Raw genomic sequence first — 22,221 nt, forward strand, 5'->3', positions numbered from 1 at the left:
TGTGAGAGCTACACTGAAAATTACCAAATCAAGTACATCATCGTCACCTAATTCATTTATAAGAACTTCGTCAACATGCTCATCATTATTTACGGTGAATGACATATCTGTAAGAAAAAAAATAAAATAAATTTACTTGAATAACAATCTATATACTTATTATAAAAAATAAAAATAAAAAATAAAAATTACCTAAGTACAACGACATAAAATTCTAATATTTCAAAATAAATATTAGTAACTTGAATAAAAGTCAAATATAGATTCCAATAACCATAAAGCATAACTAGAACAATATCTTAAAGCAAATATAAAGTTTCAATAACTAGAAAAAATAAAATGCAGATAATAATAGGTGATATAACTAAATTTATTCTTTTTGAAGCTCAGACATCTTTTCCAACCACTGCAATTGTAACTCTGGATCTTCTTGTGCTAAAAATATTTCTCTGATTAGTTGCTTGACTTGTAGCACCCTTGCTTTCCACCATAATTCGATACCAACAATCATATCGGGTAAATTACAAACAACATCCATTACATACTTAATACTAAGCGAAGAGTCTTTTGACCCCATATTCATTGAAGAGCGTGATTGTATAGCTTCAGCAATTTTCTCTATTGATGATGTAATTCTTAGACTGGTATTGAATTTATTTTTCTCCTTTTCATTTATAGCAGTTGATGCTTTTCTTTTTCCTCTCTTAGCACTCTCACTACCATGCACTTTTTCAATCACATTCGATTCTTCTGGATTAGTTTGTTCGAATCCCTTTTCCGTATTATTTTCTATGGCATCAATATTCACAAACTCTTCATTGTCTACAAGAGTTCCAAACTCAAATGGTTGTTCTGGTTGCAACAACATCCTTAAAACAGTACTCCATCAGTTGTCGATGTTGTAAACTTTTCTCTCTAAATTTCTCTACATTTGGATTCTCCTACAAATGTGAAGAAGAACAAGAGAATTTAAAATACCAAAGCAAAATAAGTAAATAAAATTATGTTAAGTGAAAATTAAGTAGTAGAATTACAAGTACCTTTATTTTCCTATCCCGCCAATCTGCACTCGCTTGAATTGTTTATTTATCGGGATCCCGTCCTAAACCAGTCTCTTTTCGAACTAAAGTATCCCATTCTTTCCATGTACCTTTGAGGATGTCCCATTTGTTCTTCAACTTAACTTTATCATAGTTTCTTCCGGTTTTGTCATTAAATTTTTGCACCAGATTAGACCATCCTAATCTACTGAAGTGAGTTCCAGGACGATTTTCTGCTAAAATTTCTTTCACACATATAATTAGAAATAGTTTTGTAGTTTCTGTATCCCTGTTTCACTACTAGAAAATGGCTATTTTGCAACTGCAAAAACGGTCAGAAAATGCTATTTCCGACTACATTCAGACCGAAAAATCGTAGTCGCAAAATAGCTGGCCTGAAATAGTTTGCGACCGAATCCGTCCGTAATTTGCGACTACAGCGGTCGCTAAGGCAAAATAGAAAAATGACTAATAAATGTGGTAAAGTTTCCGACCGACGCGGTCGCAAACAGTATAAATTAAACTTTAATTTTATATTAACTTTCCCACTACTTCGGTCGCAAATGGTATACATAATTATAATATTATTTAATTTTATTTGAGTTTCCCACTACTGTGGTCGCAAACCTAATTTAAAATTATTTATTTATTTATAGTTCCGACTACCGTGGTTGCAAATCTAATTTTAAACTATTTATTTATTTATATTTCCGACTACAGTGGTCGCAGATGTTCCTGAATCTGGAATATTTTGATACATTTTGCGACTACTATGGTCGGAAATAAGTCGGAAAACTGGAATTTTTTGCCAACCAGCTCTTTTAAAGCAGTACCACCTACCAATTCAAATATACAACAATCAATTAATCCACCATGCTAACATATCAATCCACCATTGCAACTAATCAAATCCATAAAATGCAAAACATAAATATTTGTAACTAAAACATCCAAAAAGAGTTAATTATTCTGGCACCATTCAATCTAGTCTAAAATATTACAATCATAGTCAAGTGTAAATATTACCAAGTCTAAACATCCAACTACAACAAATAATAATGTCTCAAACATCATAACCATAACAAACTAAAACTCATTATCCCCGCCATACTCGCCATTAAAAGGACCAAATGGACGTCCGCTCATAAATTTCTCCACTAGACTCTGCAATTTGTTAAAATTTGCGCGATCTTCTTTCTGTTCCTCCTTCAACTCTTCAACTTCTTTTCGTAATGCTTCCACCTCTTCGTGATCTTGCGAATAACTCGCACCACCAGACAACAATGTCGTAGAACGACCTACAGAATATTGTGATCCAAGACCGTAGGTTCTACCTTTCTTTGTGCCACCAACCACCTGCGTCCATATTGAAGCTACATCATTGAGTGACACTTGGGTTGAGCTACCATCCCCGGAATCGGTTTGACTTTGACGCCACTCCTCAAAACGTTGTTGATAGGCTTCCTGAAATTAAAATGGAGTCAAAGCGATACTTGAAGAAATTAAAATGTACGTTTCACAGTTTTCTGATGAAGCATGCATCTATAAAAATACAAACACACACATAAACAAGGAAGAAAATGGTGCAAGTATGATGAAAGTAAAATTGATGATCTATTCAACTTCCAGATTTCTATCTTATAAAAAATTTAACATTCCTTACAATTCTAAATATGTCTCTCTGGATTGATGCTTTCTTTCTATAATAATTGATAGTGCTATGTTTGGCCTCAAAGGGAAAGAAAGGGCAAATGAAAAAATAATACAAATATATCTACTTTAGCTTGTTGGCATTCTAGATTGAAAAATTCTACTTTAGCATAGACATTCGATGTCTCCACATTCACTTCTCCTCTGCTTAAAGTTGCTCTCTTAACATAGGAAAATCTAGGGTTCAAGGGATGGAGTAGAAGTCACCAAGAAAAAGAACATTACAAATACAGAGGAAATAGTCCAATTGCAAAGAGCATGAATTGATCACAAAATATGTCTAAACCATGTCAATGGGTTAACATGGAAACACTTATTCCCTCCACTGTCATTTAGTGTCACTAGACACAATACAATGCTGACAATGGAAAAAGTTACTCCCAAAAGGCCAGGCCTATAAATATCTAATACAATATGGATTTTCAATTGCTTGGTTTATTGAGTTCACCAGTCATCAGAACCAAACACGCTTTAATCAGTTATTATTGTACATCATTTCGTACACTTTTTCAGCCTATAAAACAGACAACTCTCTTCTCAGAATCCACTCTTCTTGGGTGTAGATATATCTTTGGCAATTAATGCAACTTTGCATGCCAACTCCTTCATCATTTTATTCATACACTTACTGCAAATATAATCAAAGCCTATACAGGCTCTATAACAGGACAAATTACAATTGAGAGGACGAACCAAAAGATTCTAATTTTTGAATGTAGTAAAAAGAAATAGCAATGTCATTTTTATTGAAATCAAGTAGAATGTCAGGGTGTTGGCAGGGTAGTATAGATAAGCCTGACACATAAGAAAAAAGAAAGAGCATAGTACTAGTAAACACTTGCTCTAATTAATGCAATTGTCTTTGTAATGTGATGTGCTGTGAAGGAAGCAGCAGAAAAAGACTAATCTTTAATCATGACAATCCATAAACATTGTTCATTTTCTACCTATTAACAGGAACCATATGTTCAGTTTGAGAGGTATCTACAAAAAGCACAATGAAAATCACAAATGATAGTCACAAATGAAAATGCAACTAGAAGTCCAGAGGTGTCTTCATGAGCAACTAGAGGTATCTTGTTGTGTATTTAGCCACTTTTAACATACTGAGAATATCATTAGTGGATACTACTGAAAAATATGATAGTACTTTGTCAGAGTAAAAGAATCTGCACAACTATTAATCTTTCTGAATCGACCGTATACTCCTTATGTTGCTAGACTCAGCGAACGTTACAAATGAGGATTGGAGAACAAGCAAAAAAATTGAAAAGGATATTTGATCAACAACAAAGGACAAACAGGAATCTATTGGAGAGACAAAATTCAAGCATATCATCTCATGCGCGGGATAATGCAGAAATTTTGGATGTAGAAGATTCGGAGTAACACACATTTCCCATCCAACACAAGTAAAATGTTATGGTAACTACATTAATTTTTGGTTTTTTTCTATAGAAGTATATGCATCAGCAATCACAAAGATTTGGAAAGGAGCTTAGTCCTGCAGCAAAATCAAGAACTGACTCTTCACTAGTTGGTTCAAAAGGAAAAGCAACATGTTGATTGAGCTAATTAACTTCAAGTAAATTGTAACATATATAAAATACAGTATAAAAATCATAAATTGTGTAAGGTACCTGTCTTATGACTAAAAGAATCATCAACCCCAACAAATCAAAGAAGAAGAAAAAGAAAGAAGAAGAGACAAAAAGGAAATAGAAGGATATACCCTCGCAGCACGCGGCTCGACCCATTCTCTTGTCCCATCCTTTTTCTTTTTCAAATGTTTGTCCTCAAAGACCTCAACATAAGTCACAAGTCTCTCTTTTTTTCTTTTCCTGCAAAAAAAAATTAAGTTAGATAAAGTTCAATTGCATCTAGTTAAAATCAAAACAAATATAATAAGAAAGTTACCATTCTCCTTCGATGGGTCTCCATACTAATTGAACCCCCAGTGTGCAATGAGTCACCCGTATTGGAGGCTCGGGCAGCCTTTGCAGCAATGCTTCTCTTCTTAAATTCTTCAGAAGCCCATATCACATTAAGTCTATCCCATATGTCTTTTAGTATCCAACCGAGCATCTCGCCCTTCTATCGAGCTTTATAAAGGAGATTTTTAAGCCGATCAGCAGCTTCTTTTTCGAAATTATGACTTATTTGCTGATGATATTTGGGAATCCATGCACACCTTGTCTGCAAATTATTTAAAATATTAGATGAAATAAGGGTAGTTTGATAAATAATATAAAATTTATTGATTTTGTACCCTAAATTGATTCCACATATGATCTCTGTAAATATACGGTATATCTGACCATTTACTCCAAGCATCTCGATAAAATCCTTTAACACAATCCACAACAACCTTCGTAGATTCATTAGAGGGAACAAACCTGCATTAAAATTAACATATGTTAAAAATATATTCAACAATTCAAACGAATAATAAAGTAATTGCTTACCCAGTAGTCCCATCAGGAATGATAATCAGTCTGTGTAAGGGAATCATATGATACAATCTCTTCAAAAGTCTGAGTCTGTGTATCATCAGGAGCAGGTGTAGATGTATCAATGGATGGGGATGACGGTATGGTAGAGTCTCCAACATGCGGCCTAGAAATACTAGGAGTGGATGATGATGGAGATGAAGATGGAGCCATAGATGTGGAACCACCATTCTGACTAACATGGTAGCTTGGGTATGGAGTGAATGATGACGGAGGCATAGATGAGGAGCCACCATGCTGACTAGTACGCTAAGTTGGCGAAGAAGATGGTATAGTGTGCATGCTCTGGGAATTAGAGATAGGCTTATATCGAACTGGATCACAAGGGGGCAAAATGAAAAAGCCAGGTGGCAGTGAAGTTTGCTGAGGAGGAGGAGGAGGAGGAGGAGGAGTTTGCTGAGGAGGAGGAGGAGGAGGAGGCGGAGGAGGATGAGGAGGACCCATAAATGGCACAGACGAGGTAGTGGGACCTGAAGTGTACTGAGGAAGCTGGGAATCGTGTCTTATCTTCTTTTTTTTACCCGGCGCCATCTGTGTAACATAAGTATATTAAAAACCCTCTAGTAGGTGTTGGATCTTACCACTTACACCGAAAGAGTACCAATATTTTTTTCGGCCAACCGAAATACTCTAGTTCTAAAATCTCTTGGAGCACACCATAATAATCAACATCTCCATCACCCTTTACCCACACCCCACTATTTTGGTTTTCTTATTCTTAGACCATTCTTCTGTATGAAACTTGTACCCATTGACAAAGTACTTAGACATCATTCTGACTTTATGGTCAGATCCCCAAGCTATATCGCGCAAAAATGGGTCATTAATTCCATTCACTGGATTATGAACATATATAAAGTTAAAGAAAAGTTAGAATTTTAAATATACATGTACTTAATTTGTAACCACAAAATAGAACTTACAAACTCCTTAAACCACTCTGAAAATCTTGGATAAATAGCATCATGCCCATTTACACCTAAGTAACTGCCCACAAAATTATACCTTTCATTAGTTAAAATAACTTTGATCTTGTAATAATCGCCTTTAGTACAAATTAAGACTTACTTATAATAAGGTTGGACCTCTGGACAATTCAATAATACATGTGTTGTAGCGGACTTTTTCTCCATCTCAGTCAAATTTCGGTTTTTACTAGTTTTTGAACCTCTACCTGGTTGATTGAATATGAAAAATGGTGGTGCCAAAGGATTATTAACACCTCCATCATCATGCCGATTTGGCCTATTTCTCAAACATGACACATCATGTTCAAAATAATATGAACAGAAAGAAGAAGTTTCTTTAGCCAGATGTGCCTTGCATATTGATCCCTCAATCCTGTATCGATTTTTTACAGCCCGCTTACATTTTCCAATAGTCCTACATAGCACAATTTTTAGATGAAATAAAGTTTAATTAAAACAAGTCGAGGAAAAATAATTTAAAGTCATTACCTCTCGTAAGGATACATCCATCTACATTGTACAGGCCCTCCAAGTCGTGCCTCTTGTGCAAGATGAATTGGAAGATGTTCCATTACATCAAAAAACCCAAGAGGAAAAATTTTCGCCAGCTTGTTAAAGTTAAGCAAATATTACTCTCCATGTAAGCTAAGTTCTCCACCTTCAATGTGCTAGAACACAACTCCTTGAAAAATAAACCTATCTCAATAATGGATTTCCATATTCTATCAGGCAAGGCTTTGAATGCAATAGGCATCAAAGATTCGAGGAAAATGTGACAATCGTGGCTCTTCATAGACGTCAACTTCCCTTCTTTCATGTGAACACACCTGGATAAGTTTGACGCATATCCATCAGGCATCCTCAAATTCTTAACCCAATCACAAATCTCTCTTCTCTCATCCAAAGTGAATGTGTAACTGGCCTTGGGCTTGTGAATCTTGTTGTTCAAGTATGTTAGGTACAACTCACTTCGCCTACAATATTCCTTTAAGTCCATCCTAGCCTTCAAGTTATCTTTTGTCTTGTTATTGACATCCATTATTGTATTAAACAAGTTGTCAAAAAAGTTTTTTCTCGATATGCATGACATCCAAATTATGTCGAAGAAGATTATGCTTCCAATAAGGTAACTCCCAAAATATGTTTTGTTTAGTCCAATTATGCGTAACACCATAACCAGGTATCTTATTAGACATTGGAGACTCTATTACCTTTGGTAGAAACCTAACTCTGTTCCAAATTTCTTCTGGCGACAATGGTGACGGTGGCTCTTCAAAATCAGTTTGGTTCTTCATAAATGCACTAGTATTTCTCCTAAACTCGTGATCCATAGGCAAGAATCGACGGTGGCAATCAAACCATGTATTCTTTCCTCCATGTTTCAACGTGAATGCTTTTGTGTCTTCCATACAAGTTGGGCAAGCTAACTTTCCTGCAGTCGACCACCCAGACAACATTCCATAAGCAGAAAAATCATTTATAGTCCACATCAAAGCAGCACGCAATTTTTGTTTGGTTGATATATCATATGTTTCCACACCTTCATGCCACAATAACTTTAACTCATCAATTAAAGGTTGCATGTATACATCAATCAAACTTTTCGGATTGCGCGGACCTGGAACAATGCAAGTTAGGAACAAATATGGACTTGTCATACACAGCTCACGAGGAAGATTATACGGCGTAACAAATACTGGCCAACATGAATATAGTGCAGCAGAGACAGAAAAAGGAGTGAATCCGTCTGCACATAAACCCAACCTAATGTTTCTTGATTCACTAGCAAAATTCGGAAACACCCTATCAAAATGCTTTCATGCTTCTCCATCTGACGGATGACACAGAATACCAGGTGGCCTTCTATTTTCATAGTGCCATATCATATGAGGACCAGAGCTCATTGATGCATACAACCTCTTTAACTTAGGTATAAGGGGTAAGTAATGCATCGCCTTAACTGGAACCTTCTTCTTTTTTGAATTTATGACTTTCTTGTAACGAGGTTGGTTACAAAATTTGCAATTTTCTAAGGCTGCATCATCCTTATAGAATAACATGCAACCTTTCTCACAACGTCAATCCTCTCTGATGTAAGTCCTAACTTAGAAACTAATTTCTTTGTTGTGTAGAAATCTTTGGGTAGGTCAATTTTATTCGAATTAAGTTCATTCATAAGGCCAATGATAGAGTCCATGCCCGCTTGAGAGATACTTGAATCTGACTTAATACTTAATAATCTAACTGCGACAGACAACTTAGAATGCACTGAGCCTTCATACAATGGGCGACTTGCTTCCTATAGCTGTTCATAGATGCGCTTAGCATCATCATTTGGTTCAGACTGAGCCCCCAGGTGCATCACAAAAGCATCCCTAACCATTTCACTGAATCGAGAATTTTCAGCATTATTCTTTGCTAATGGACTACCCTCACTACCAAATTTTTTTTGAAAATCGACGTTACCAACACTAGCAACATCCTCTCCATGAATAGTCCACATGTAATAATTTTTCATAAATCTTTTTTTTATAAAGATGAACTTTAACAACATCTGGTTGTAATAACTTTTCGCATTTGAATTTCATACAAGGACACCTAATCACCCCTTCACTGAGAAATTCATTAAGTGTTTTTGTTTTAGCCATGAATTCGGCAACCCCTTCTATAAATTCTTCCCTCAACCCACTACGATTAGGATAAGTTCGATTATACATCCATCTACGATGTGCAAGCTCCATCTACACAAAATAAATCCAAGATATTTAATATGACTTATCAAATGAGACTTACACAAAGGTACCTTATCATACAGTATAGTCATATAAGCATGCTCTACATACATATGATTTCTTAACTTAGAATACTAATCTAAGTCATCTATCAGATGAAAAACATTAAATAAGGTTCTAGCAACAGGTTTCTTCTATAATCAGTAAACACACAACCACGCATTCATTTATTAAGGTTGAACAGAGGCCTGGTGTTTTCACTATGGTCAGACAAATGCGTTAAAGAACATAATAATAACCTTCATCACATAAATATGATTTTTACACTTAGTGAGTCTAAGTCATTAAACTGGGAACTAGATGAACCTAGGACAGATTAAGTGCAGTCACTCAAAAGAAACTATCCAAACACATGGATCATGAAGAGTGATTCATGCTCAAACTTCAAAAGATGTTTAACAGTCAAAGGCAAGTGCCTTCAGGATTATAGTTAGTTTCACGAGAGCCATGCTAACAGAGAACAAGAAAAAGCTAATAGAACAGGACAAGATGAGCTTCATCATATTATTTGGAACTTAAACAAGCAAAGCCTTATAGACATGGTATTTACAACAACAAGACACTCTCATGATAATAGGGAGTGACATCTATACCTAATACAAAACAAAGCTTATTGACAGTCAAATCTAAATACCAGAAATGACACATTCCCAAAAATGTGTATTTGTAAACATCACCGACTAAATGCAATTCCAAAATAATAGAGTAGTCTTCAACCACATAAAGCACATCCACAACAAAACCTGTTTGAATCACAAATTACAAAAAGGCAAGCAACGAAATAGCACTATAAACAGAGAAACAGAAGCATAACAAAACAAACATTTGGCTTGCAAAGACTAGATACGAAAAAGATTAAACCAACACTCTATTTTAAAAGAACCCAAACATTAATGAAAGAGAAATTCGAAAGAGAAAGAGTGTGTGTGTGTAGCCGGTGGAAAGGGAACTAACAAGAAAATTATAAGACTAATTTGAATAGGATATGATATTTGACTCATAATGCATACACATAATGAAAGTCAACAACTAAACATTAAAACGTAAGAAACAGACAGTGTTGCTTATTTACTTGTCTTATTTAATGGTTCTTTTGCAACAACAGATATAATAAATCATGGAATAAAGAAACAGATCTTACATTTATCCTAAACTAACAATTGACGAATACAACTTATGCATCAAATACAGTAATACATTATGCCAAGATACTACACTTGCAGAGTTGAAATTGTGACATTTATGTCACGACGTAGATAGAGCTACATCAAAAAGAAAAATTGAAATTCAAAATCAACCTTTCAAAGTTCTATCAAAATGCCAGAACTAGTAAGTACCAAGAGATAATTGATCCAATTTCATAAGGTAACAAGTATAGGAAAAATGAGAAAACTCACGTGTCAACTATCTCACTATAGAACTGGATCGAAGTAGACGGTGCTGGGATTGACGGAAGAGGGCAACGGTTTGAGCGAAGTGGAATAAATTCGATCTGAGCTTTCAGATGAACGCAAAAACTAAACAGAAAAGGGAAAAAAACTTACAGTATGAAAAGAAAGAGAGAGAGCTGAGTGATTAGTGATTTACCTTCAAAAATTTGGGGGGAGAGGGGTTACCGGTGTCGAGGAGAGAGAGGGGGGGTTATCGGCGAGCAGAGAGAGAGAGACAGATGAAATTGGGGAAATAGGGTTGGGATGTGGAATATTAGATTAATGTTACAGCCACAGTAGTCCCAAACCCGCTTAAATTTTTTTATCATTTTAATTTTAATTTTGCGTCCGACACAGTCACTTAGTGGATCAACAGAAGTATTTGACTTTTTAATGTCCGACCGAATTGGTCACAAAAGTGAAGGCGGGAAGTTGGCGCGCTGTTTTCCCACTGCCTTGGTCGGAATAATAGTCATTTTTTTTAAAAAAAAATAAGTAATAAAAATTCAATCCCTTTTCGACTACTGCGGTCGTAAAAGTAGTCCCATTAGCGACTACTTCATTTTCAGTCGCAAAATTCGGTCACAAATTGATGTTTTTCTAGTAGTGAATTTAGCCTTCTCAGAGTTGTTATCCATTGTCATTTTCTTGCTCATTTTCTTTCATGCATTAAGAACATGTGGTTAATAATAATATTGAATATGTGGTTAATAATAATATTAAACAAATAGAGAACAAAATAAAAAAAAAAGAAGAAGAGAAAGATACAAAAAATAAGAGCATCAAGGGAAAAAATTCCAACTATTAATCACTCATATTATTAGAAATCAGCGTTATCATTGGTACATGCAAGTACGTTAAAAAAGAATAAAAATAAAAGTACATACTAGATATTGCGTATAATAAATTGGTGCACTACAAAAAAAATACCTTATGAAAAAAGTATTTGTACTTGTTGCTAGTTTGTTATTTTAAAGAGGAATATGAGACAAAGAAGAAGAATCTGCACAAGAAAAAGGGAGAAGAAGTTTATTTATAGTAATAGATAGGACTTTTCATTTTGGATAAAATATTCAAGGAGATGAATCCATTAAAGTTACTGGGAGAATTTTAGGAGATTTAATAATTAGAGAAATAAAAAAACAAGATTAGTCAGAGAAAACATCAAAAACAAGAAAAGTCAAAAAAGAATTTGGAAAGTTACAAGGTGATTCATGTATTTGATATCTTTAATTTTTAAAATAATGGTAGAAATAAAAAAAAAAAGAAAAAAAGAACTATTCAAGCGAAAGAAGCAAAAACCAATAAAAAGACAAAAAACGAATTTGAAAAGTTTACACGACTCAGGTATCTGATGGTAGTATATATATATATATATATATATATATATATATATATATATATATATATATATATGGGAAGAAATTAAAGGATAATTTGGAAAATATAAATTTATGATGAGGATAGTTTTGTCTTGAATAAATTAATTTTCTGCTTTTGCTTCTGCTTCTTGGAAGAAGCTAGAATTTTCTGCTTCTTCCCAAAAGCAGAAAAATTGCTTCTGCTGTTGGCCAAAAGTACTTTTTTATTTTGGCCAAACACATTAAATTTTTCAAAAAGTACTTTTTTGACAAAAAAAAGTATTTTTGGCCTCCGAGAAACTTGACCAAACGGACTCTAAATTGAAACGGAAGGAGTAAATAACTATTTGAATCTCCATCTCTACTTTCAACTAATCTATACTATATTAAAAGCACGAAGACTCTTAGCGAAATGTCGTTCGCCTTTTTTACCCTTTAAAATAGAATTTACACTAGCGAAATAGTAATTTTAATATTTATGTAGGAATGATCATTTAATTATTTTCCTAATATCTGGGATATTGGAATCAACTATAATTCTGATTATTAACTTTTTTCCATATTGGACTATATAGAGAATCCTAATATTTAGGATTATAAAAGCAATTAATAAACTTTTGCTTTTTATAAATTTCCTTATTTAAAGCCCATTAATATTAAAGTTATAGTAAACTATAATATATTTTTTCCATTCAAAACTTAGAAATTAAGAAGTTATATTTGTACTACCTTTTTTTCGTCCAATTAGCACTACTCTAAACTCTAAAGCTACTGAAAATAGGCACGCATAAAACGTAGGACTCAATTTTAAAATTGAGTTTTAATATTTGATTTAGTTTTTTACAATTTTCTAGGGCTATTTTCCTTCTAATGTCTTTTATAATATGACATATTTCAGGTATTTAGATTCTTAACTAAAATCAAGGGTTTAAATTTTTATCGTACATCAATAATTTTATAATATTAATAAATAAATTGAAAGTAATAATCGAATAGAAAGAAGATTGATTTATCTCATTCTAAATATCAATATTCAATTGAGGTAAATAAATATGCAACATGGACCATGGATTAGGTTAGAATTTGTGCATGAGATAAAAGAGTTGTAATCCTTGTTTTTATCATTTTGGAAGTGCAACTACTTTTATTTTGTACTCATGTAAAGAATTTTGTGTTACTAAATTTAATATTAAAAATATTTAATGCCATTAAAGGGCAATTAGAATATTACATAGATGTTATTAAATTTTATCATGTGAATTTTGTTTTGTTATAAAAAAAATAAAAATAAGAGAGGCGAGCGTAATTCTCAAACCGCAATAGAAGTTTGTGTTATAAGGAGAATCTCAGAGGAAAGTTTTCAAAATTATCCCAAATTGTGATTATATCTAAATTTTAAAACATGGGATGAATTAATATTTAGCTTTTAATTAATGAAAAAAAAAATTCTTTAAGTTTAAAATAAATAATTAAATTATCTAAGTAGCAAAAGAATGTAATTCAATTTTTTCTCAAAATTATCATATAAGTAAAAGTACTTTCCAAATAGAAAAAACTACTAGGATATATATATAAGTCATTAATTATTTTTGTTTATTATTTTTGTAAACATTCCCACATATTGAACTCCCTGTATTTTTTTAATATATTTAGTTGTTTGCTGTAAAATAATTTATTATTAATCATTTTTTGACTTTAGTCACATGTATCTTTTTTCTAAGAGCCATAGGGCAAATCTATCATGCTCAAATCTCTAAAGGACCAAGAGATTATATTTTTAAATTGGTGTTGTTTGCAAAAAAATTTTTGTGTTACTTTTTTTTCGATATTAATATTAGATACAAAACTACTAACAATTTTTATAAGATGTTCCGCATAATTCTAAGGACTTCTATGATGCATAATTACTTTTATGATGCATAATTTCTTCTTTTATTGAACTAACTAAAGTAAAATTATACATTCTATCAATTTTGTGAACTCACTTTGTGTCTCAAACGCTTTATTTAATTTTTTTTAAATTTCTAAGACGGTATATTTATTGATATAAAAAACACGCGCTTTAGTCACCTAACATATGAGACAACAGAATTATTCTCATATTGGGTGAATATGTCTGCATAATATGGAGACTTTTGTTGTAATGTAAATGCACTAATATATGTTATCCGAAAACTTTTGTATATTTCAACATAAAAATATTTTTTCAAATTGCTAATTTTCTGTGTTAATAAATTATAATATTTACGATTTAAAGGAAACCACTCAATTTGTCTATACTAAAGTTGCCGTTTGGGCAAAGGTATTTCTAGAAACAAAAATATGCTTAGTGTTATAAATAGAATTATATTTATGGTAAATGTCTATATTTTAGAGAGATTTTAGGGATTATTACTTGGTGGCAAAGTCACTATTTCCCTATAAATAGAGGGGTTCTATTCAATTGTAATTGATCCCAATTCAATAAGAATTCTCTTTCTCTACTTTTCTATGAAATACTATTTTCTTCTTTTATTGTTCCATAACACGTTATCAGCACGAGACTCTATCCAATTGAGTAGAAGCTTTGAGATTGAGCATAATGATTGTCCATTATTCCATGAACTTCCTTCATGATTAAATTTTGGATTTAAGGTAAGTATTTTATTTTATTTTTCTCTTTTAATTTCTTGACATTCTATAATTTGATTTTAAATACAAGAAAAGACGATAAATTTTGATTGTAACTCTAATGGAGTTTGACAGAAATTATAACCACCCAAAGTGGTAAAATTTCTATGCCTTGCCATGATCAAATTAATGTATGATTGTGGGCAAAGAATTGGAAACCCGTCCATTGAATTTGCATCATTCTCATTCCCTTAAGAGAATGTGATAGCAGTATGTGATAAGTTTGAAAGAAGACAAAATTATTACTTGTATTGGGTGATACCCTTTTTTGCTTGAGCCCGACCGGTTTGGGTCCGGTCCGGGGCAAGTCGGGGCCATCGAACCCGACCTGGATGCAAGGTAGAACGACGGCCACGTCTACAACCGAGGTCGAGTCATTTCGAGACCGTTGCAGAGCTCGATATGAGTCACCACCGGATGGAGAAACACACAAGGTCGGAAGCCGGACTCGTAACGGATAACCAAGCGTCGCCGGATATCTCGCCCAAACGTGATTTTCTCAACCACTTCAGGCCATTAAGGCGTAATTACAGGGATCCACGATGTAATTAATTTACCTACCTTATTTTTACCCTTAATCAGAATGTATAAAAGGGGAGAAGACCCCATAAAGAGGGGACCGGAAAAAACCATTACACTACAGTACCATCTCTCTAAATTCTTGTACGCTATCAAGCACAATTGTTCTAAGCAATATTATATTCTGCGATTATTTACTTTAACAGCAATTGTTGAGTCTTTATCTTTATTTTCCTCAACCTAAACCTTTTGTATCTTTTAGTTCACGGATCCTTAAAACCCCATATAAATTCAATTGTTATCCGGATTCCAGGGTAAACAGTTTGGCGCCCACCGTGGGGCTAAGGATATTAGTGAGCTCTTTGATACTCTTTCTTGACGCATCACAATACACTGGTTCTTTGCAAAAGAGTCCATCTTACATTCAAATTACCAACTCATAGAATGGCACAATCAATCAACAACGAACTTGAACAGCAGACAGGAAACAATGGAATGCCCGGGCTCGAAAACCCGATAGATGCCGGTTCCCGGATGGCGCTCAACACTGATCAGGCCTCCGGATCATCGCATAGCGTCCGGGGAGAGGACGATTCGAGGGCCCAGGCAGTCGGCGAAGAGACTATCAACCTTAAAATGATTTTTGACATGCTGCAAGCCCAGCAATCGGCTATAGCTCAGCTCCAGAGCCGGGTCCAGGAGCCTGTCAGGTCCGAGGAGGCTCCCCGTGCAGCTGCAATCATCAATCCGACCCCAGTACAGCCGGAACGGGGTGGGCCGGATGCTGATTCTGCGGTTCTTAGGAGGCTAGAAGAACTGACCGAACGAATCGAAAAGGGGGAGGAAAAGATCGAGGCCAACAATAAAAAAGTAGAAACATACAACTCCAGGGTCGACCAAATACCAGGTGCACCTCCGGTCCTGAAAGGCCTTGACGCTAAAAAGTTTGTACAAAAACCGTTCCCATCCAGTGCCGCCCCAAAACCTATCCCTAAGAAATTTAGAATGCCCGATATCCCGAAGTATAATGGGACCTCGGACCCAAACGAGCATGTGACAGCATACACATGCGCGATTAAGGAAACGAGTCTCGAAGATGATGAAATCGAGTNATACGTCACGGGCATCACGTCACCGATCATATCGTTTATTATCATTACTCTCTAATAAACGAGGGGACTATCTGTATTGGGTGATACCCTTTTTTGCTTGAGCCCGACCGGTTTGGGTCCGGTCCGGGGCAAGTCGGGGCCATCGAACCCGACCTGGATGCAAGGTAGAACGACGGCCACGTCTACAACCGAGGTCGAGTCATTTCGAGACCGTTGCAGAGCTCGATATGAGTCACCACCGGATGGAGAAACACACAAGGTCGGAAGCCGGACTCGTAACGGATAACCAAGCGTCGCCGGATATCTCGCCCAAACGTGATTTTCTCAACCACTTCAGGCCATTAAGGCGTAATTACAGGGATCCACGATGTAATTAATTTACCTACCTTATTTTTACCCTTAATCAGAATGTATAAAAGGGGAGAAGACCCCATAAAGAGGGGACCGGAAAAAACCATTAGATTACAGTACCATCTCTCTAAATTCTTGTACGCTATCAAGCACAATTGTTCTAAGCAATATTATATTCTGCGATTATTTACTTTAACAGCAATTGTTGAGTCTTTATCTTTATTTTCCTCAACATAAACCTTTTGTATCTTTTAGTTCACGGATCCTTAAAATCCCATATAAATTCAATTGTTATCCGGATTCTAGGGTAAACATTACTATGAATGTATCAATGGATGTGGACGTGGCAATAGACGGAATTATAATCGTCATCATTGTGGTAATGAGAACAATAAGGATTCTCAAAATAATCCGTCACTTTGTGAAAGTAATATTTGTTATCGATTTGACATGAGATTTTGTAAAGCGCATATAGATAATTATGGTCCATTCATGATGTGAATGTGACAACATGTGATTTATGAATACTTATTCATTCTTGGAAGAATATGAATGTGCTAGTGGTCGTGAATATACCACACTCACCTCTAGAATGAGATAAGAAAATAATGTCATTATTATGGCATGAATGGTCATTGGTCACATACCTATTGTACGGCAAAATATTTTGGTAATGATTATTAAAGAATAACATTAATGCAAGAAACATATCTTGCATATAATTTTGACCATAACCATAATGGTATAACTTTCTCTTCGAAATAGATATTGACCATATGGATGTTAATGAATTTGTCGCAGTACAAAATTAATTGAGAGCTCTGAAACTACTATTTTGGAAGAATACAATTGATTATCATGTCAATTTATTGTGTCGTAGTCAGTCTCAAAGAAACTTATTAAGTTTCTAAAGTATTCGCGAAAGCGGTTGGTTATATTGAGACTATAAATAAAGGAAAGATTTAATATCTTCTATTACTACAACTTGTAGCGGGGTAATATGTATGTGAAAAGCTACCCGCTTTATTCTCCAATTTGTACTACATAAATAAAAGAATGCCACAATAAAGTAGAAGTTTATTGATATAAAAACCCATATCATAATAAACGTGGAGTTTATTCATAATTGCACACGTCATGGTGTAAACCTGAAGTTTATCTATATTGATAATTTATTCAGTTGGCATAACTGGTTTAGCCATGTTAATTTAAGTATGATATGCAAAAATAAAAGAGAATTCACATGGATCAATATTGAAGAACTAGAAAGTTCTTTACGAATTATCTTTTGTTATTTGTTCTCATTAATTAATAGACCAACTAAAATTGGGATACAATTCCTTTGAATACCAGAAATCTCAAAGGTGAATATGAGCCCATTCACCTTCCATGTATACCACATAAGATGCATCTATGAGATGGTTACATGTGCGATTATTATTAACCTGCAACCTGGTGTTTGCGAGGTAACTTGCTCAATAATTTAATTTAGAGTATAATTTCTAGATTTTCTATTCAAGAAAGTTTATCTTGATAAGTTGATTTACATCACAACTGGTTTATCAAAATAATTTATTGAGCGGCTCCACTTAATAGCTAAATTGTTGTTGATGAGAACAAAGTTATCTATATCAGTTTGGTATAGGTTATATACGAAAGTATATTACATTCTCCCTTTACAAGTGGTTTATGGTCGGGAACCAAATAATTTCATCTTAATATTATTATTGATGTGCAATATATATTTTGATCGAAAAAGGGTCATATTTGCCCGTGTACTCTTCAAAAAGGGTTATATTTGTCCTTCGTTATACTTTTTTGATATATTTATCCTTATCGTTATATTTTAGGATCATATTTGTCCCCGTACTCTTCAGAAAAGGTTACATTTTCCCTTCGTTATACTTTTTGACATATTTATCCTTACAGTGATACTTTAGGATCATATTTGCCCCTTATCAATTAAATCCCCATGTCCCACATTTATTTTCTTACATGGCGCCTATGTGGATTTTTTCCCCTCCAATTTGAATATGGTCACCTATTTAAGATAATTTAACCCGCCCACCAAATTAAACCAGACCCACTAACTAAAATAAACTGAAATCCTAATTTCCAACCCCCACTGGTCCATCTTTCTTCTCCGGATTAGCTCCATGTTTTCCGGATAGCAGCTGCAACCTATCAAATCAAGTTTGAGCGAGAAAATTTTGGACAGTGAGTGAATGAAACTATAGTGTTACCTCTAATTCATCTGACGACGACGACAACTCGGTTCAGTCTCGTTTATGGAGGCTATTCAAAACTTCACTCACCTTGACATATAAACTTGAATGTTTTCTTCGAGTTTTAGGCTTCTGCCAGTGCTCTATTCTAAGCACTGACCTTTGTCATTAACTCCATTGTTGTGCAACTTCTCGTAATTTACTTTGGTTACTGCAATAATTGTGAGTTGCATTAAATTAGTGATTTTGAGTTCAAAGTAGAGGTCCCGGACCAGACCGGCTCGGTACTTAGGGGGACGGGTGGGCTGGGTTACTGGGGTTAGGGGGTTGGTCCGTTCACTATAATTTATCCGGTTAACCGGACCTGTCAAACCCGATCAACCAAAATCCCTGTAGAACCGATTAACCGGCCCGGTCCGGACTAATTTAAGGGCTAGATTTCAATTTATATCTTTTTTTTAAGGTTTTAGAGTCTAAGTCAATGCAAAACCTTTGATTTACTCTTTTTTCGTTAATTTACTTGTTGTTAAATGTAAACCTTTCAATTTGTAAGTTTGAATTTTTGAAATAAATGTAGCACTTGCAATTTATAAGTGCAATTTTTTTCCATCTTCATTGTATTCTTTATATTTTTATTTTATATTAATATAAATTACAATAGTTATACAAAATACAAAAAAAAAAAACACTAACCCTGCCCCGCCTCTTGGACCCGTAACCCTTACGGTTTATTTTTTACCCGAATGAACCCGAACCCGTTAAGCCCGGTAACCCCTAACCCGTAACCGGCCCGGTTCGAAACCCGGACGGTTTCAACTTTTCTCTAACCAGCCCGGCCCGGCCCACCCGTTAGACTCCCTTAGTTCAAAGTTCTTGTTTACCAATATGTTGCCGGAGCTATCCGAAAAACAGTGAGCTGAAAAAGAACTTTATCTTAAATATGTGACTGTAACGACCCGACCGGTCGTTTTTAGAGTTTACGCCCCGATTCCCTATTAACTGCATTCCCCGTGTTTGTTTCTGCTATTGTGAGTTGTCGGGAAGATTTATTTGGAATTTCGGAGAGTTTTGGGACACTTAGTCCCTAAATGAGAGTTTAAGTTTTAGAATTTGGACCGTCGTTGGAGCAGTGTAAAGACGGCCTCGGAATGGAATTTCGTTGGTTCCGTTAGCTCCGTTGGGTGATTTCGGGTTTAGGAGCGTGTTCGGATTTTGTGTTCTGGAGGTTCGTAGCTTATTTAGGCTTGAAATGTCGAAAGTTGAATCTTTGAAGTTTCCGGTTCGATAGTGAGATTTTGATATCGGGGTCGGAATGGAATTCCGGAAGTTGGAGTAGCTCCGTAGTGTTGAATATGACGTGTTTGCAAAATTTCAGGTCATTCGGACGAGGTTTGATAGACTTTTTGATCAAAAGCAAAATTCGGAAGATTTTTAGAACCTTAGGCTTAAATCCGATGTGATTTGGTTGATTTGATGTTGTTTGAGGTGTTTTGAAGATTGGTATAAGTTTTGATAGTGGTATATGACTTGTTTGTGCTTTTGGTTGAGGTCCGGGGGCCTCGGGGTGATTTCGGATGGTTGACGGAAAATTTTGAGTTGGGTTTGACAGCTGAAGTTTTTTTCCATTGCTGTCATAACCGCACCTGCAGCTAGGAGACCACAAGTGCAGACTCGCAGAAGCAGAGATGGAGCCGCAGATGAAGCCAAGAGGGAGGTCAGCTGGAACCGCAGAAGCGGCTACTGGAGCGCACCAGCGATAGCGCAGGTGCGGGCGTTTTGTCGCAGATGCGAAAATGGGCTTTTAAGTGAAAACCACAGATGCGGTGCTATGGCCGCAGATGCGGTACCGCAGGTGCGAAAAGCCTGGGTCAGAAAGTATAAAAGACTTCCTTCGCGATTTTGGTTATTTTTCTCAATATTTCAATTCGGGGTGGAGTTTTTGGGAGCAATTTCAAGGGAGATTTTTAGAGGGATTCATTAAGGTAAGGTCCTTGGTTCCTAAGCTCGTTATTATGGTGATTTTTATCATTTTAAGCATGAAATTTGAAGGAAAATCAGTGGTAAATTGGGGGTTAGGGCTTGGTTAATTGGAGAGTTTTGAGTGGTGATTGAGGGACCATTTGATGTCCGATTTTGGTACTTTTGGTATGAATGAACTCGTGAGAGCGTGAGGATTCTGAATTTATAAATTTTACCCGATTCCGAGACGTAGGCCCGGGGGCATTTTGGTCATTTTTTCTAATTGCGCGTATTAGCTTAGAATTAATTAGTTAAATTAGTTACTTGAAGTGTTATTTACATTATGCAATCGCTTTGAATAGATTTGGGCCATTTGGAGTCGGATACTCGTGGAAAAAACGTGGTATAGACTTGATTGAGCTGATTCGAGGTAAGTGGCTTGTCTAACCTTGTGTGGGGGAACTCCCCTTAGGATTTGGTACTGTGATATCTGAAATGCCTTGTACGTGAGGTAACGAGTGCGTACTTGTGCTGATTGTTGAAAATCCCGTTTTCCATTTAAGTATCTATATTTCGTATTTTACTTCACTGTTTACGCTACTTGAACTTTGAGCTTACTGTTAGCCTAGGAAAGCATGCCTAAATGACTGATTATTTACTTTTGGGGGCTATAGGACGGGATCCTGGTAGACCCCCGGTTGTTATCTCTAAGTTGAGTTGTATACCTTTTGTGATTATTTGCCTCGGTTGTGGTTGTTGTTCTCTCATTATTTGTATTTCTTTACTATTGCTCATCTTCCTTATATATTATTGTATATGACCGGTAGGGCCCTGACCTTCCTCGTCACTACTCGACCGAGGTTAGGCTTGGCACTTACTGGGTACCTCTGTGGTGTACTCATGCCCTTTCCTGCACATGTTTTTCGTGTGCAGATCCAGGTACTTCGACTCAGCCCTACTACCCTTGAGGCGAGGTGATTCTCCAGAGACTTCGAGGTATATCTGCCGCGTCTGCAGACCGAGGAGTCCCTTTCAATTCTCCCTTGTAGTAATAGCCCTTATGTATCTTCCTTGTTGATAGACATTTGTGAAGTTAGAGCCTTTTATGTACTCTTAGCTTGTGATTCATGGGATTCCGGGTCTTGGGAGTGTTCAGTTGGAAATCTTGTATTGTTATATGCCGGGCGGCATCTTAAACACTGTTATATTTTATTATCATGGTTTTTATTAGTTTTCTTTCCGCAATTATTTCTTTTTCCGCATTTGTTAGGCTTACCTAGTCGTAGAAAGTAGGTGCCGTCACGACTGTTCACGGAGGGCGAACTTGGATCGTGACAGTGACCATATTTAAATTATCTTAAATAAGTGACCATATTTAAATTGGAAGAAAAAGAAATCCACATGGGCTCCATGTAGGAAAACAAAGGTGGGACATGGGGATTTAATAGATGAGGGGCAAATATGATCCTAAAGTATAACTGTAAAGATAAACATATCAAAAAGTATAACGAAGGACAATTGTAACCCTTTTTGAAGAGTACATGGGCAAATATGATACTAAAGTATAACAGTAA

General features: G+C 35.4%; 1 long non-coding RNA gene across 2 annotated transcripts; it reads right to left on the bottom strand.

Annotated features, from left to right (window-relative positions):
• LOC109227079 lies at window positions 1,955–8,210 on the bottom strand. 2 transcript variants are annotated; one of them, XR_002068219.1, is made up of 6 exons: window positions 6,718–8,210; window positions 5,216–6,643; window positions 5,020–5,146; window positions 4,668–4,946; window positions 4,483–4,591; window positions 1,955–2,504 (listed from the first exon to the last, which is right to left on the bottom strand). It is a non-coding gene; the product is annotated as an uncharacterized LOC109227079 (long non-coding RNA). The 2 variants fall into 2 exon arrangements; XR_002068218.1 differs by having other exon boundaries at window positions 5,216–8,210.

Source organism: Nicotiana attenuata, chromosome 6, assembly GCF_001879085.1.
Source record: "Nicotiana attenuata strain UT chromosome 6, NIATTr2, whole genome shotgun sequence".
NCBI lineage: Eukaryota > Viridiplantae > Streptophyta > Magnoliopsida > Solanales > Solanaceae > Nicotiana > Nicotiana attenuata.